Source organism: Rhinoderma darwinii (assembly GCF_050947455.1).
Source record: "Rhinoderma darwinii isolate aRhiDar2 chromosome 1 unlocalized genomic scaffold, aRhiDar2.hap1 SUPER_1_unloc_23, whole genome shotgun sequence".
Classification (NCBI taxonomy): domain Eukaryota; kingdom Metazoa; phylum Chordata; class Amphibia; order Anura; family Rhinodermatidae; genus Rhinoderma; species Rhinoderma darwinii.
In genome coordinates, this window is record NW_027461660.1 from 206,949 (window position 1) to 219,365 (window position 12,417).

Here is a 12,417-nt window from a genome sequence, read left to right on the forward strand (position 1 = left end):
GTGTGAGGGGTTTTATATTTCCGGTGATTGCGCGGTGTGAGGGGTTTTATATTTCCCGTGATTGCGCGGTGTGGGGGGTTTTATATTTCCGGTGATTGCGCGGTGTGAGGGGGTTTATATTTCCCGTGATTGCGCGGTGTGAGGGGGTTTATATTTCCGGTGATTGCGCGGTGTGAGGGGTTTTATATTTCCGGTGATTGCGCGGTGTGAGGGGTTTTATATTTCCGGTGATTGCGCGGTGTGAGGGGTTTTATATTTCCGGTGACTGCGCGGTGTGAGGGGTTTATATTTCCGGTGATTGCGCGGTGTGAGGGGTTTTATATTTCCGGTGATTGCGCGGTGTGAGGGGTTTTATATTTCCGCCCATTGCGCGGTGTGAGGGGTTTTATATTTCCAGTGATTGCGCGGTGTGGGGGGGGGGTCGATCTTTCCGGTGATTGCGCGGTGTGCGGGGCTTTATATTTCCGGTGATCGCGCGGTGTGAGGGGTTTTATATTTCCGGTGATTGCACGGTGTGAGGGGTTTTATATTTCCGGTGATTGCGCGGTGTGGGGGGTTTATATTTCCAGTGATTGCGCGGTGTGGGGGGGTCGATCTTTCCGGTGATTGCGCGGTGTGCGGGGCTTTATATTTCCGGTGATCGCGCGGTGTGAGGGGTTTTATATTTCCGGTGATTGCGCGGTGTGAGGGGTTTATATTTCCGGTGATTGCGTGCTGTGAGGGGTTTTATATTTCCAGTGATTGAGCGGTGTGGGGGGTTTATATTTCCGGTGATCGCGCGGTGTGAGGGGGTTTTATATTTCCGGTGATTGCGCGGTGTGAGGGGTTTTATAGTTCCAGTGATTGCGCGGTGTGGGGTGTTTTATATTTCCGGTGATTGCGCGGTGTGGGGGGGGGTTATATTTCCGGTGATTGCGCGGTGTGAGGGGTTTATATTTCCGGTGATTGCGCGGTGTGGGGGGGGGTTTTATATTTCCGGTGATTGCGCGGTGTGAGGGGTTTTATATTTCCGGTGATTGCGCGGTGTGAGGGGTTTTATATTTCCGGTGATTGCGCGGTGTGAGGGGCTTTATATTTCCGGTGATTGCGCGGTGTGAGGGGCTTTATATTTCCGGTGATTGCGCGGTGTGGGGTTTTATATTTCCGGTGATTGCGCGGTGTGGGGGGGGGTTTATATTTCCGGTGATTGCGCGGTGTGAGGGGTTTTATATTTCCGGTGATTGCGCGGTGTGAGGGGTTTTATATTTCCGGTGATTGCGCGGTGTGAGGGTTTTATATTTCCGGTGATTGCGCGGTGTGAGGGGTTTTATATTTCCGGTGATTGCCCGGTGTGAGGGTTTTATATTTCCGGTGATTGCGCGGTGTGAGGGGGTTTATATTTCCGGTGATTGCGCGGTTTTATATTTCCGGTGATTGCGCGGTGTGAGGGGTTTTATATTTCCGGTGATTGCGCGGTGTGAGGGGTTTATATTTCCGGTGATTGCCCGGTGTGAGGGTTTTATATTTCCGGTGATTGCGCGGTGTGAGGGGTTTTATATTTCCCGTGATTGCGCGGTGTGAGGGGTTTTATATTTCCGGTGATTGCGCGGTGTGAGGGGGTTTATATTTCCCGTGATTGCACGGTGTGAGGGGGTTTATATTTCCGGTGATTGCGCGGTGTGAGGGGTTTTATATTTCCGGTGATTGCGCGGTGTGAGGGGTTTTATATTTCCGGTGATTGCGCGGTGTGAGGGGTTTTATATTTCCCGTGATTGCGCGGTGTGAGGGGTTTTATATTTCCGGTGATTGCGCGGTGTGAGGGGGTTTATATTTCCCGTGATTGCGCGGTGTGAGGGGGTTTATATTTCCGGTGATTGCGCGGTGTGAGGGGTTTTATATTTCCGGTGATTGCGCGGTGTGAGGGGTTTTATATTTCCGGTGATTGCGCGGTGTGAGGGGTTTTATATTTCCGGTGACTGCGCGGTGTGAGGGGTTTATATTTCCGGTGATTGCGCGGTGTGAGGGGTTTTATATTTCCGGTGATTGCGCGGTGTGAGGGGTTTTATATTTCCGCCCATTGCGCGGTGTGAGGGGTTTTATATTTCCAGTGATTGCGCGGTGTGGGGGGGGGTCGATCTTTCCGGTGATTGCGCGGTGTGCGGGGCTTTATATTTCCGGTGATCGCGCGGTGTGAGGGGTTTTATATTTCCGGTGATTGCGCGGTGTGAGGGGTTTTATATTTCCGGTGATTGCGCGGTGTGGGGGGTTTATATTTCCAGTGATTGTGCGGTGTGGGGGGGGGGTCGATCTTTCCGGTGATTGCGCGGTGTGCGGGGCTTTATATTTCCGGTGATCGCGCGGTGTGAGGGGTTTTATATTTCCGGTGATTGCGCGGTGTGAGGGGTTTATATTTCCGGTGATTGCGTGCTGTGAGGGGTTTTATATTTCCAGTGATTGAGCGGTGTGGGGGGTTTATATTTCTGGTGATTGCGCGGTGTGAGGGGTTTATATTTCCGGTGATTGTGCGGTGTGAGGGGTTTATATTTCCGGTGATTGCGCGGTGTGAGGGGTTTTATATTTCCGGTGATTGCGCGGTGTGAGGGGGGTTTATATTTCCGGTGATTGCGCGGTGTGAGGGGTTTTATATTTCCGGTGATTGCGCGGTGTGAGGGGTTTTATATTTCCGGTGATTGCGCGGTGTGAGGGGTTTTATATTTCCGGTGATTGCGCAGTGTGAGGGGTTTTATATTTCCGGTGATTGCGCGGGGTGATGGTTTTATATTTCCAGTGATTGCGCAGTGTGGGGGGTTTTATATTTCCGGTGATTGCGCGGTGTGAGGGGCTTTATATTTCCGGTGATTGCGCGGTGTGAGGGGCTTTATATTTCCGGTGATTGCGCGGTGTGAGGGGTTTTATATTTCCGGTGATTGCGCGGTGTGAGGGGGTTTATATTTCCGGTGATTGCGCGGTGTGAGGGGTTTTATATTTCCGGTGATTGCGCGGTGTGAGGGGTTTTATATTTCCGGTGATTGCGCGGTGTGAGGGGTTTTATATTTCCGGTGATTGCGCAGTGTGAGGGGTTTTATATTTCCGGTGATTGCGCGGGGTGATGGTTTTATATTTCCAGTGATTGCGCAGTGTGGGAGGTTTTATATTTCCGGTGATTGCGCGGTGTGAGGGGCTTTATATTTCCGGTGATTGCGCGGTGTGAGGGGCTTTATATTTCCGGTGATTGCGCGGTGTGAGGGGTTTTATATTTCCGGTGATTGCGCGGTGTGAGGGGGTTTATATTTCCGGTGATTGCGCGGTGTGAGGGGCTTTATATTTCCGGTGATTGCGCGGTGTGAGGGGTTTTATATTTCCGGTGATTGCGCGGTGTGAGGGGGTTTATATTTCCGGTGATTGCGCGGTGTGAGGGGTTTTATATTTCTGGTGATTGCGCGGTGTGAGGGGTTTTATATTTCCGGTGATTGCGCGGTGTGAGGGGTTTTATATTTCCGGTGATTGCGAGGTGTGGGGGGGTTTTATATTTCCGGTGATTGCGCGGTGTGAGGGGGTTTATATTTCCGGTGATTGCGCAGTGTGAGGGGTTTTATATTTCCGGTGATTGCGCGGGGTGATGGTTTTATATTTCCAGTGATTGCGCAGTGTGGGGGGTTTTATATTTCCGGTGATTGCGCGGTGTGAGGGGCTTTATATTTCCGGTGATTGCGCGGTGTGAGGGGCTTTATATTTCCGGTGATTGCGCGGTGTGGGGTTTTATATTTCCGGTGATTGCGCGGTGTGGGGGGGGTTTTATATTTCCAGTGATTGCGCGGTGTGGGGGGGGGGGTCGATCTTTCCGGTGATTGCGCGGTGTGCGGGGCTTTATATTTCCGGTGATTGCGCGGTGTGAGGGGTTTTATATTTCCGGTGATTGCGCGGTGTGAGGGGTTTTATATTTCCGGTGATTGCGCGGTGTGAGGGGTTTTATATTTCCGGTGATTGCGCGGTGTGAGGGGTTTTATATTTCCCGTGATTGCGCGGTGTGAGGGGTTTTATATTTCCGGTGATTGCGCGGTGTGAGGGGGTTTATATTTCCCGTGATTGCGCGGTGTGAGGGGGTTTATATTTCCGGTGATTGCGCGGTGTGAGGGGTTTTATATTTCCGGTGATTGCGCGCTGTGAGGGGTTTTATATTTCCGGTGATTGCGCGGTGTGAGGGGTTTTATATTTCCGGTGACTGCGCGGTGTGAGGGGTTTATATTTCCGGTGATTGCGCGGTGTGAGGGGTTTTATATTTCCGGTGATTGCGCGGTGTGAGGGGTTTTATATTTCCGCCCATTGCGCGGTGTGAGGGGTTTTATATTTCCAGTGATTGCGCGGTGTGGGGGGGGGGGTCGATCTTTCCGGTGATTGCGCGGTGTGCGGGGCTTTATATTTCCGGTGATCGCGCGGTGTGAGGGGTTTTATATTTCCGGTGATTGCGCGGTGTGAGGGGTTTTATATTTCCGGTGATTGCGCGGTGTGGGGGGTTTATATTTCCAGTGATTGCGCGGTGTGGGGGGGGGTCGATCTTTCCGGTGATTGCGCGGTGTGCGGGGCTTTATATTTCCGGTGATCGCGCGGTGTGAGGGGTTTTATATTTCCGGTGATTGCGCGGTGTGAGGGGTTTATATTTCCGGTGATTGCGTGCTGTGAGGGGTTTTATATTTCCAGTGATTGAGCGGTGTGGGGGGTTTATATTTCCGGTGATCGCGCGGTGTGAGGGGGTTTTATATTTCCGGTGATTGCGCGGTGTGAGGGGTTTTATATTTCCAGTGATTGCGCGGTGTGGGGTGTTTTATATTTCCGGTGATTGCGCGGTGTGGGGGGGGGGGTTATATTTCCGGTGATTGCGCGGTGTGAGGGGTTTATATTTCCGGTGATTGCGCGGTGTGAGGGGTTTATATTTCCGGTGATTGCGCGGTGTGGGGGGGGGGGTTTATATTTCCGGTGATTGCGCGGTGTGAGGGGTTTTATATTTCCGGTGATTGCGCGGTGTGAGGGGTTTTATATTTCCGGTGATTGCGCGGTGTGAGGGGTTTTATATTTCAGGTGATTGCTCGGTGTGAGGGGGTTTATATTTCCGGTGATTGCGCGGTGTGAGAGGGTTTATATTTCCGGTGATTGCGCGGTGTGAGAGGGTTTATATTTCCGGTGATTGCGCGGTGTGAGGGGGTTTATATTTCCGGTGATTGCGCGGTGTGGAGGATTTTATATTTCCGGTGATTGCGCGGTGTGAGGGGTTTTATATTTCCGGTGATTGCGCGGTGTGAGGGGTTTTATATTTCCGGTGATTGCGCGGTGTGAGGGGTTTTATATTTCCGGTGATTGCGCGGTGTGGGGGGTTTTATATTTCTGGTGATTGCGCGGTGTGAGGGGTTTATATTTCCGGTGATTGTGCGGTGTGAGGGGTATATATCTCCGGTGATTGCGCGGTGTGAGGGGTTTTATATTTCCGGTGATTGCGCGGTGTGAGGGGGTTTATATTTCCGGTGATTGCGCGGTGTGAGGGGTTTTATATTTCCGGTGATTGCGCGTTGTGAGTGGTTTATATTTCCGGTGATTGCGCGGTGTGAGGGGTTTTATATTTCCGGTGATTGCGCGGTGTGAGGGGTTTTATATTTCCAGTGATTGCGCGGTGTGGGGGGTTTTATATTTCCAGTGATTGCGCGGTGTGGGGGGTTTTATATTTCCGGTGATTGCGCGGTGTGGGGGGTTTATATTTCCGGTGATTGCGCGGTGTGAGGGGTTTTATATTTCCGGTGATTGCGCGGTGTGAGGGGTTTTATATTTCCGGTGATTGCGCGGTGTGAGGGGTTTTATATTTCCGGTGATTGCGTGGTGTGAGGGGGGTTTATATTTCCGGTGATTGCGCGGTGTGAGGGGGTTATATTTCCGGTGATTGCGCGGTGTGAGGGGGTTATATTTCCGGTGATTGTGCGGTGTGAGGGGGTTTATACTTCCGGTGATTGCGCGGTGTGAGGGGTTTTATATTTCCGGTGATTGCGCGGTGTGGGGGGGTTTATATTTCCGGTGATTGCGCGGTGTGAGGGGTTTTATATTTCCGGTGATTGCGCGGTGTGAGGGTTTTATATTTCCGGTGATTGCGCGGTGTGAGGGTTTTATATTTCCGGTGATTGCGCGGTGTGGGGGGGTTTATATTTCCGGTGATTGCGCGGTGTGAGGGGTTTTATATTTCCGGTGATTGCGCGGTGTGAGGGGTTTTATATTTCCGGTGATTGCGCGGTGTGAGGGGTTTTATATTTCCGGTGATTGCGCGGTGTGAGGGGTTTTATATTTCCGGTGATTGCGTGGTGTGAGGGGGGTTTATATTTCCGGTGATTGCGCGGTGTGAGGGGGTTATATTTCCGGTGATTGCACGGTGTGGGGGGGTTATATTTCCGGTGATTGCGCGGTGTGAGGGGTTTTATATTTCCGGTGATTGCGCGGTGTGGGGGGGGGGTTATATTTCCGGTGATTGCGCGGTGTGAGGGGTTTTATATTTCCGGTGATTGCGCGGTGTGAGGGGTTTTATATTTCTGGTGATTGCGCGGTGTGAGGGGTTTTATATTTCCGGTGATTGCGCGGTGTGAGGGGTTTATATTTCCTGTGATTGCGCGGGGTGGGGGGTTTTATATTTCCGGTGATTGCGCGGTGTGAGGGGGTTTATATTTCCGGTGATTGCGCGGTGTGAGGGGGTTTATATTTCCGGTGATTGCGCGGTGTGAGGGGTTTTATATTTCCGGTGATTGCGCGGTGTGAGGGGTTTATATTTCCTGTGATTGCGCGGGGTGGGGGGTTTTATATTTCCGGTGATTGCGCGGTGTGAGGGGGTTTATATTTCCGGTGATTGCGCGGTGTGAGGGGTTTTATATTTCCGGTGATTGCGCGGTGTGAGGGGGTTTATATTTCCGGTGATTGCGCGGTGTGGGGGGTTTTATATTTCCGGTGATTGCGCGGTGTGAGGGGTTTTATATTTCCGGTGATTGCGCGGTGTGAGGGGTTTATATTTCCGGTGATTGCGCGGTGTGTGTGAGGGGTTTTATATTTCCGGTGATTGCGCGGTGTGAGGGGTTTTATATTTCCGGTGATTGCGCGGTGTGAGGGGTTTTGTATTTCTGGTGATTGCGCGGTGTGAGGGGTTTATATTTCCGGTGATTGCGCGGTGTGAGGGGGTTTATATTTCCGGTGATTGCGCGGTGTGAGGGGTTTTATATTTCCGGTGATTGCGCAGTGTGAGGGGTTTTAGATTTCCGGTGATTGCGCGGTGTGAGGGGTTTTATATTTCCGGTGATTGCGCGGTGTGGGGGGTTTATATTTCTGGTGATTGCGCGGTGTGAGGGGTTTTATATTTCCTGTGATTGCGCGGTGTGAGGGGTTTATATTTCCGGTGATTGCGCGGTGTGAGGGGGTTTATATTTCCGGTGATTGCGCGGTGTGAGGGGTTTTATATTTCCGGTGATTGCGCGGTGTGAGGGTTTTATATTTCCGGTGATTGCGCGGTGTGAGGGGTTTTATATTTCCGGTGATTGCGCGGTGTGAGGGGTGTTATATTTCCGGTGATTGCGCGGTGTGAGGGGTTTTATATTTGCGGTGATTGCGCGGTGTGAGGGTTTTATATTTCCGGTGATTGCGCAGTGTGAGGGGTTTATATTTCCGGTGATTGCGCGGTGTGGAGGGGTTTATATTTCCGGTGATTGCGCGGTGTGAGGGGGTTTTATATTTCCGGTGATTGCGCGGCGTGAGGGGGTTTTATATTTCCGGTGATTGCGCGGCGTGAGGGGTTTTATATTTCCGGTGATTGCGCGGTGTGAGGGGGTTTTATATTTCCGGTTATTGCGCGGTGTGAGGGGGTTTTATATTTCCGGTGATTGCGCGGTGTGAGGGGGTTTATATTTCCGGTGATTGCGCGGTGTGGGGGTTTTATATTTCCGGTGATTGCGCGGTGTGGGGGGTTTATATTTCCGGTGATTGCGCGGTGTGGGGGGGTTTTATATTTCCGGTGATTGCGCGGTGTGGGGGGGTTTTATATTTCCGGTGATTGCGCGGTGTGAGGGGTTTATATTTCCGGTGATTGCGCGGTGTGAGGGGTTTATATTTCCGGTGATTGCGCGGTGTGGAGGGGTTTATATTTCCGGTGATTGCGCGGTGTGAGGGGTTTTATATTTCCGGTGATTGCGCGGTGTGAGGGGTTTTATATTTCCGGTGATTGCGCGGTGTGAGGGGTTTATATTTCCGGTGATTGCGCGGTGTGGGGGGTTTTATATTTCCGATGATTGCACGGTGTGAGGGGTTTTATATTTCCGGTGATTGCGCGGTGTGAGGGGTTTTATATTTCCGGTGATTGCGCGGTGTGAGGGGTTTATATTTCCGGTGATTGCGCGGTGTGAGGGGTTTTATATTTCCGGTGATTGCGCGGTGTGAGGGGTTTATATTTCCGGTGATTGCGCGGTGTGAGGGGTTTATATTTCCGGTTATTGCGCGGTGTGATATTTCCGGTGATTGCGCGGTGTGAGGGGGTTTATATTTCCGGTGATTGCGCGGTGTGGGGGGTTTTATATTTCCGTTGATTGCGCGGTGTGAGGGGTTTTATATCTCCGGTGATTGCGCGGTGTGAGGGGTTTATATTTCCGTTGATTGCGCGGTGTGAGGGGTTTTATATCTCCGGTGATTGCGCGGTGTGAGGGGTTTATATTTCCGTTGATTGCGCGGTGTGGGGGGTTTTATATTTCCGGTGATTGCGCTGTGTGAGGGGTTTATATTTCCGGTGATTGCGCGGTGTGAGGGGTTTATATTTCCGGTGATTGCGCGGTGTGGGGGGGGGGTTTATATTTCCGGTGATTGCGCGGTGTGAGGGGTTTTATATTTCCGGTGATTGCGCGGTGTGGGGAGGGGGAGTTTATATTTCCGGTGATTGCGCGGTGTGAGGGGGTTTATATTTCCGGTGATTGCGCGGTGTGAGGGGGGGTTTATATTTCCGGTGATTGCGCGGTGTGAGGGGTTTATATTTCCGGTGATTGCGCGGTGTGAGGGGTTTTATATTTCCGGTGATTGCGCGGTGTGAGGGGTTTTATATTTCCTGTGATTGCGCGGTGTGGGGGGGTTTATATTTCCGGTGATTGCGTGGTGTGGGGGGTTTTATATTTCCGGTGATTGCGCGGTGTGAGGGGTTTTATATTTCCGGTGATTGCGCGGTGTGAGGGGGTTTTATATTTCCGGTGATTGCGCGGTGTGAGGGGTTTTATATTTCCGGTGATTGCGCGGTGTGAGGGGTTTTATATTTCCGGTGATTGCGTGGTGTGGGGGGTTTTATATTTCCGGTGATTGCGCGGTGTGAGGGGTTTTATATTTCCGGTGATTGCGCGGTGTGAGGGGTTTTATATTTCCGGTGATTGTGCGGTGTGTGGGGTTTATATTTCCGGTGATTGCGCGGTGTGAGGGGTTTTATATTTCCTGTGATTGCGCGGTGTGGGGGGTTTATATTTCCGGTGATTGCGCGGTGTGAGAGGTTTTATATTTCCGGTGATTGCGCGGTGTGGGGGGTTTATATTTCCAGTGATTGCGCGGTGTGAGGGGGTTTATATTTCCGGTGATTGCGCGGTGTGGGGGGTTTATATTTCCGGTGATTGCGCGGTGTGAGGGGTTTATATTTCCAGTGATTGCGTGGTGTGGGGGGTTTATATTTCCGGTGATTGCGCGGTGTGGGGGGTTTATATTTCCGGTGATTGCGCGGTGTGAGGGGTTTTGTGAGTGACATTTTGGGGACTTTTTATTCCACATGTTGGAGAATCGCGGAGACCATAAACAGCGACGTTCACATGTGAATTATTTCTGCCGGTTATAACTTGATCTATTAATAATTTGGACACAACGGATGCGGCGATTACGTTACTTATTTTTAATTCTTACATCATTTTTTTGTGAAAAAAAAAAACAACTAAAAAACATATTACAATGTATTACTATGGTAACCGGTCGGCATCGCGCAGTTTCTTCGGAGGACAGAGGAAGCGGCTATTTCTAACTGATCAGATGCCGCGGTCGCTATTAATCACGGCATCTGAGGGGTTAAACGTCCGGGATTGCGCTGTCTCTGATCTTGGCGGTCTTGGCGGCGGTCAGAAGTCGTGTACGGTGCCGGCTCCGCTCCTTCTAGTGTGACGCCGTATGTCCAACATAATACTATAGATCTGATGTCACCAAGGGGTTAAACCTCCTGTATTTCATATTTACAGCACTAATAATAAATAATAATAATCACCAGCACTGTGCCAGACAAAAACGCACCAAAACCGCAAAGAAACGACCTCATGTAACCTTACCTTACTACTGCATCATGGGAAATCTCCTGACTGATAACAGAGAGAACACTAAGAAAACAGCGGTGACCGGAAGTCATGTACACCCTACAAGTGCTGCTTTACCTCATACGCGACAACAGCTGAAGGACCTGTGATGACGTCACCACCATGTGACCGGGGAGGGACGCCCCTCATGTCACGTGATCATCCCCTTTCCACAGCGCATGAGTACCACTCCCTCAGAGATCTGCGCCTGATGTCACGTGATCATCATCACAGGTCATCCGTCCATCGCTTATTAGTCACATTTTAACAGCTCCTCCCCCTGATACCGCGGTCACGTGCTTTTAATATCAAAGGTCCTTCATACACCACGCCCCCTCTCCTCTGATAAGCTCCGCCCCTCCTCCTTGGTCACGTGGTAGTAACGTCATCTCAGGTCCTTTCGCTATTTCGGTGTATTAGAAAGAGAGCAGCGCTGGTCGGGTGTTCTCTCTGTTATCTGTAACCCCTGTAGCTCCTCCCCCTGATACCGCGGTCACGTGCTTTTAATATCAAATGTCCTTTATCCACCACGCCTCCTCTCTCCTCTGATAAGCTCCGCCCCTCCTCCTTGGTCACGTGGTAGTGACGTCTTCTCAGGTCCTTCAGCTATTTCCGTGTATGAGGTAGGGAGCAGCGCTGGTCGGGTGTTCTCTCTGTTATCAGTCCCCTCTGTATGAGTGTGTATACAGAGAGCTGTCAATCATTGAATGACCCCGCCCACTGGACTCCTAGCCGGGATTTGACCCCTTCAGTGCCGGCCTCTTTGGGGTAAGTTGTTATTTCTGGTCTTTGTAGTGGTCGGATGTTTTGTGGGACGAGTCGTATTTTGTAATGACATAATATTCGGGACATACAACTTATTCACTGACTTTTATACATTTCTTGTTAATGACGTTCACCGTGCGGTTTAAGGGAATGTTCACACGTAGCGAATACGACCCACAACACGCAAGGAAATCCCCCCGAATATTCACCCCAAATGGTGGGCGTATAATCCTCCCGAATATCTACTCCAGAAATACAACAAGGCCGATCCTCACCTCTCCCAGCGTTACCATAGCAACACGTCCCTGCTCTTCCGGCCGTGTCCAGGTGACCCCTATAATGACATGTGACCTCTCCGGCCTGTGATTGGCTGCAGGGGTCACATGACGCCTTCTTTCTATACATGTGTAACCTGCAGCGTTGCTGTGAACACGCGGTGGAGCCGCAGAGGATTCTGGGAACAATGGCGTTTGTTGCGGAACTTGACTTTCTCATTGAACTTAATGGGGAAATTCTGCAACAAATGCGCAGCGAATCCGCGGTATAAATCCGATATCCTGCGTGTCTATAATCCGCACCGCAGGTTAACCCCTTCACCACCAGGCCAGGTTCTGTTTCAGTTTTTCCCTCTCCGTCTTCTCAGATCTATAACTTCTGTGTATTTCTGTCAGTTCCGCGGTGCGAGGATTAGATTCTGCGGGACGAGTTGTAGATTTTCAGGGCGTCGTATAAAGTATCACATAATGTCACTGCAACTGCAAAACTTCTATGTGAGGGAAATGGGGAAAATCTGAGATTCCTCCAATGTTTTTCGGTCTTATTTTTACGGCGATCACTGTGTTGTAAAAGCGTCCACGTAACATTATTCCGCAGGACCGTGCGGTTACCGTGATAACAAATTTCTAGAGTTTTTCATGATGTGCGACATTTACAAAAAAACATTTTGGTTTCATTTTCTTTTTTTTTTTCTGTTGCCAGATTCTCATAGTTGCCAACAGTCCTGGATTTACAGAGACAGTCCCGGCAAATTACTGTACTGGACGTGTCCCGGCCATATACAATTGTATCTGCATCCTCATGACACCGATACAGTTAAATACTATGGTGGAGCAGGAAACTATCCGCTCCCTGCTCTGCCATTCACTCCTTCTGGGGTGGAATCCCCGGCCAGAGCGTCGGCATCACGCTGGCTGGGCATTCTACTCTTATAGGGAGGGCTGTGTGTGTCACTATCTACAGGGGGCTGTGTGTGTCACTATCTACAGGGGGCAGTGTGTGTCACTATCTACAGGAGGGCTGTGTG

The 12,417-nt window shown here is 50.7% G+C and overlaps 1 long non-coding RNA gene across 1 annotated transcript in view; it reads right to left on the reverse strand.

Annotated features, from left to right (window-relative positions):
* The window catches only part of LOC142671119 (uncharacterized), an 89,266-nt gene extending 78,839 nt beyond the window's left edge, over nt 1–10,427 (reverse strand). Inside the window, exon 1 of the long non-coding RNA XR_012851783.1 lies at nt 10,326–10,427. This is a non-coding gene — a long non-coding RNA (uncharacterized LOC142671119). The remainder of the gene's footprint in view (nt 1–10,325) is intronic.
* Nucleotides 10,428–12,417: the final 1,990 nt, after the last annotated feature.